Raw genomic sequence first — 6,060 nt, 5'->3', positions numbered from 1 at the left:
TTCTAGGCTATATAGATTCATCCAAGAGAGGACCGAAGAAATATGAGAATTTTTATGTACCTTGAAAAGCATAAAAGATGGGTTACGTCAAGCAATCAACATTAAAAATTTTCCCTTCCTAGAGGTAGCCAAGCATAAAAAATAAAACACGATTTCTTTTAGTTTTAATTTTCGTTTTGTTAGAACTAGTTTTAGCTGTAGACTAGAATTGTACTTCTTTGTTCTTAATAAGTTAGGATAGTCTTTATTTTTAAAAAATAAAAAAAATGAAAAAAATTAGGGCACCGTGTCGCAACGTTGTGAGGCAGAAACACGATTTTAAACCAGTTTCTTTCATTTGAAGAAGTTCAAACTTGATTCCCTCTTCTCAACATCAATTCTCTCTCAAATTTTCTTCCCACCCCTCGCCGATTTTTCACCCCAACTCAAATCCAAGTCAAGTGTTTTTCCAAATCTCTTCATTCTCTTAACTTTCAAGGATTTCTTCCTTGAATATTTTGGGTTTTTCACCAAAACACCCATTTTAGGACTTTTTCTCTTCCTTTCAAGCAAAAGCTTCAATCAACCTAAGATAATAAACTCCTTTTTCTTTTAACTCTTTGATGATTATCTTGATTGTGATTTGAGTTCTACTTTTTGAGATTTGAGTTTTGCTTCATGAGACTTGATATTTGCTTGTTTGATACATGATTTTCTTGGAATGAATGACTTCTGCTTTTAAATTGTTGAATGTTGGATAATTAACAATAATATGCTTGGGAATTTTTCTGCTTGCAGGTTTTTAATCGATTAGTGGTGTGAGATTATTTTGCTTGAGAAACCTTTTAGAAGAGTGAATTACTATTCTTTTAGGTTTTAACCCTTATTTCGTGAGATTCCTTAGAATATTCTTCATGGGTCCTAAGCCTAAGAAAGGAAGGAGTGTTGTCAGTTCAAGTGGTAGGGATTCTCCTCCACATCCCAAGTCCAGTAACCTTAGGTTTGTTTCAGAAGGAGCTAAGAATAGATACCATCAAGTGGTAGCTCTTAGAAACCTAGTGCCAGAGAGAGCTTTGACCTTAGAGTGAAATTTCTATCTGAAAATCTCTTCTGAAATACGGGAGAGAGGATGGGAAACCCTAGTAGCTAATCCAATCGTTCCTTTAGTTAGAGAATTCTATGCCAACACTGACCTAGATAGAGATGTATCCTTAGTGAGAGATGTTAGAGTCTCTTTTTCTTCCTCAAGAATTAATGAAACCTCTGGCCTAGCTCAGTTTGATGATGAGTACGAACGGTTCTATCTTAACCGCTAGATGAACAAGAGATTATAGAAGCCCTCTGCGGGCAAGGAGCTCGTTGTAGTAAGGTTTAGATCTACGAACATGTCTGTAGTAGGTCAAATCTGGCATGCTTTTGTATGTTTCAGATTAATGCCTGTACTTAGACTAACCGATGTGCCCCGAGATAAAGCCAAACTTCTCTACCGTCTCATTCAGGGTATGTCTATTAATGTTGGAAGAGTTATACATGCTTCCATCCGTCGATGTGGACGGTGTTCTACGATGGGTAGCTTTGGACACCTTAGCTTAATAACTTTGTTGTGTCAGAGGTCCGGGGTAGAGATACCCAAAAATGAGGAACGTATGGGGCATAAAGCTCTAATTTCTAAGACATCCATCTTAGCCTTCTGAGGCCGTGGAGTTAAGGAACTTCACGAACAAGATGAAGAAGAGCTAGGTGGTGAGGATAAGCATTTAAGAAAAAAACCACTTAGGGTAGAACTTCGCAGTCATCCCCATGAGCAATCCTCTAGTGGTGAAACCTTAGGTGAGCAAGCACGTAGATCCTTCATAGAAGCTTTAAGGGTGAGCCGCGAGACTGCTTGCCAAGTTAGGCGAATGCACAGAACTGCCAATTTTATGTGCGAAAGAGACCATCTCTACTATGCCAACATAGGCTGTCAGTGTGATCTTCAGCAAGAGGCCGACTCACTTGACTTGGACTGACTTTGGCAACACATATATTTTCCCGGTATCTTCTTCAATTTTTTTGCCCTATCTTTTATCTTTCATTTTCATTTTCGCTTTTATTTGCTTTCCTTTATTTGCTTTCTAGGAATAAAATTTTAGACTAACTTTCTTCTTCTTTAGCTTTTCTTTTATTTTCTTTTTCTTTTCTTTTCTTTTTTTTTTTGTAGGAACAACAAAAATGAAAGAAAAAAGCAAAAAATTTGAGGTAGGAAAAGAACGAAAACAAACAAGAAAAAAATTCTACCACCACCCATTACGCGAAATCAAGCTCTCTGTTCCCTTTTCTTTTTATCTTCTTGCTCATATTTTAGTTTTATAAACATTGAGGACAATGTTTAGTTTTTAAGTTGGGAGTGAGAATACATTGCATGTGTCTGGAACCCTTGAGCACCTGAGCTTGAGTTGTGGATTTATGATCTTGATGAAATATATCTTGATTAGGCTCTATTACATTTCTATGACATTTTTTTTATTCTCTTAAAAATGCACAATATCATTATCTTGGTATTTTTCCTTTTTATATGACTCATGTTGCTTTCAATGCATGATTCATTACAAAGTATGTCCATTCATTCAAGAATAACATTTACTTTGTTTTTCATGATCATTTTTTTCCTCAATCTTTTGGTTCTTATCAATGAACTTTGATGACGCATTCTCTCAAGCAATGATACAAATCAATTTTAAACTTCTTAAAATCTTTTCTTACAAAATTTGAAACTCATTTTTGAAAAGAAACTTTCTTTTCCTTTTAACTTCATAAAAAATTGAATACTCAGTCATTAGATTTATTTAGAATCTCAAAACTCTTAGAAACTTCATATCTACTTAATTTTCTTTGTTACCCCGATAGGACAAATTTTGGTATAAGAACAACTATCTTGTTTTAGAGATAAGTTTAAATAAAGAGGATAAAAAAATGGCCTAATATATATATAAAAAAATTACTAGCACAAAAAAAACATAATAAATAAATAAAGGAAATTTTCCAATTTAACATAACCTTCACTAATGTGTGTGTGTGTGTGCATGGATAGAGGTGAAAAGAGCTACCTCCATCGTGTTAGTTAGGGCCTGCGAGAAAAGAGCGATAGGTTCCCTGCAGTGTGAGTGTGAAAGCTATCCCTCTAGGTAAAAGAAATGTCATTTATGTTTGGTGTGTGTGAATTTAAAAAGAAAAAGGCACCCTTGTATTAGAATTGTCTCTATCCAATGCAAGTTAGGTATATCATAGACCGATAACTGAGCCAGTGTAGGACGAAGAGGAATTGAGAGTTGGATAAGCCTTTCTACTAGTTTTAGCCTTTAAATAAACTAAAATTGAGTAGCCTATTCTTTTATGGCTTACAAGAAAATGAATGTTTTCTTTTCAAAAATAGGCTTCAATTCTTTGTTAGAAAAATTTAAAGGTTTGAATGCCCATTTGTATCATCCGTTTGCTTGATTGTTGAAAAGAGAGATATGAATATAATTTTCGAGTTAACCACATGAACATATTAACATTTTTGAATTCTGAATGAATGCACGATTGATATTCATGTTTTTGCTTGAATGTATGCATATTTCTAGTTTTGACTTGCTCGAGACGACCAAGAGTTAAGTTAGGGGTGTTTTGTTAGGTTTTTAAAGGATGTATATTTTCTATGATAATTTCCATAACATAGTGTTAATTATTTGCTTTTAATGCTAATTTTGTAGGTAAAATGGTCCCCGAGGCGTTTAGAAGTCATTAAGAAAATAAAAAAATTAAAGAGAATTGAGTAATTACCGAAATGCCAATGAGTATCATCGAGTAAAAGGTCATCGAGTAATGCATCGAGTAAATGCCAGTGAATATTATCAAGTAATGCCATCAAGTCATCGAATAAATACCCAGAATGCCATCGAGTATAATCAACCATCGAGTAATCGAGCATCGGGTATTTACTAGAATACTATCGAGTAAGGATCAAGTATCATCAAGTTATTACTAAAAAGGTCATCGAGTAAATGCTATCATGTAATCGAGCATCGTGTATCAAGTAAAGGCCATCAAGCATCGAGTATCAAGTTAAAGACAAAAAGCTCAATTTTTTTTTGCAAAAACTCGATGCATTGCAATGGTCCTCACAACATTGCAACGCTCCAGATTTTGGCGCGATTCATCCACGCGCCTTGCGCAACCAAGCGTCAATGCAGTGTTGCAACGTTAGCCTAACGCTTCTTAGCTTTTTCTATGATTTTGCATTGCAATGGTGGCCTTGGCATCACAATGCTATCCTTGCAACTATAAATAGTTTTCTTTCATTTTTGCTGAAAGGGGTAAGCACGATTTTGATGGAGGCTGGAATTTCTCTCTATATCAATTAGTCTCTATGGTAATTTTGTTTCCTACCTTGTTACATTTTGATTTCTTTTTGATTTGTAATCAATAACTTGTAATTCTTCATGAATTTGTCTATGCATTTGTGAAGTAATTCAATCTTGTTTCTATTTCAAGAGTTCTTGCAAATTCTTTTGAGTTTTCTACTTTTCTTTATCATTAGCAATCTGAATTTGAGCATTATTGACTTTGATTTTAATTCTTGAAGCATGTTGAATGATCTATATCTTGAGCATGTTTAGTCTAGATGCTTGGTTTTTTCACATTCACTCATGACTGAATACGTTGCTTTTAATGTGTTCGATAGAATGTGTAGCCAATATATCCAAGTGGCAACACCGATTATGAGTTGAATGGCCGACTAACCTAGGACGCATTAATTACTAGATTTGGAGAAAACTTGGTTAATTGAGTAACCTATCTTAACAATTAATCGATGCAATTGAATCCTATAACTTAATGCACATGTTTTCTCTTCTACATGACCGCTAAGGAACCCAATAGAGGTAGAAGCATGCATATAGATTAGGGTTAGGGCTACCCTACTTTAATCGTTGATTAGGACTCTTTCTTGACTAGGTGACGCTAGTTATCCGCCTTTGTAGAGACTAGTTTAATCTATATTAAGTAAGTAGTTGTGTGCTTAATAGGATTGTGAATTAAATTTGTAGAATTCAATGATAAGAATTGCAATGAACATCTAACTTGAATTAAAAGCAAGATTATTCTAAAGTTGGTTACAACTATCCTTTATCTTTTGATTTTTAGCATGTTCTACTTAGCTTCCGGACATCCACTCCAAGCGCTCGACGCGTCGACAACCTAACGCCTACACACCTAGCCTTTACGTGCACATCAATAGCCTCTCAAGGTCTTGACCACCGCCTGCCTCTTGCTAACGCATAGCAAGCCCTCGGCCACAGTTATCTTGGGCTGTCGCACACCACAAGCTTATCGGATATGGGATACCAAATGGTAAAAGATGGGTATGGGATGCCCTAGTTTATTGTATTTCTCTATAAAACTTAGAAACTTAGTCTTATATCGGATATATAAGTTACCACTGGAGTTTTAGTCTAAGTTGGAGTTTGTTGGGTTTTATGTCTTAAAACTTGTGGTTTGTAAACAATGGAACTTATTCTTAAAAATTCAATAAGGTGTTGTTGAATAGATGTTTTGCTTAATAAAAATCCAATAAACCTGAAAGTCCCTTGACTAATTGATGAATACTTGAACTTTATGTGGAGACATAAAGGTGAATCAGGTTCAAGTAAATAGTCAAAATGATTTATAGTATATGAATAAGATTGGGTACCTTATTCTGGTAACACTATTGGATGCGGCTTGCTCTATAGTTGTTACAAAGAGTTGTAAAGTGCTACAAATGAAGTGATCCTAATTCATTCATGTTGGGACATGAGAAGTGAGGGTGTTCTTATGCAAAAGCGTTTGTATAAGATCGGACCACGAAATTAGTCACTCTTACTTTATAACGCTGTTTATTGTTTAAGACTGACTATTTCAAAGCGATGACCTAGGTAACTTAACCTTAATCCTAAGCTAACTATGAACTTCTGTTTATTTGGGATTATCCTTAGATTTCCATAGGTGAGGGTTGGCTCAACAGCGCCGACTCAATAAACCTCCTATTTTAGGGGTAAGACTAGATAGATAGCTAGGGTAGAA

The sequence above is a fragment of the Benincasa hispida genome, chromosome 1 (assembly GCF_027475165.1).
Source record: "Benincasa hispida cultivar pf3 chromosome 1, pf3_genome.v1.1, whole genome shotgun sequence".
NCBI lineage: Eukaryota > Viridiplantae > Streptophyta > Magnoliopsida > Cucurbitales > Cucurbitaceae > Benincasa > Benincasa hispida.
This window is presented reverse-complemented; position numbering follows the sequence as displayed.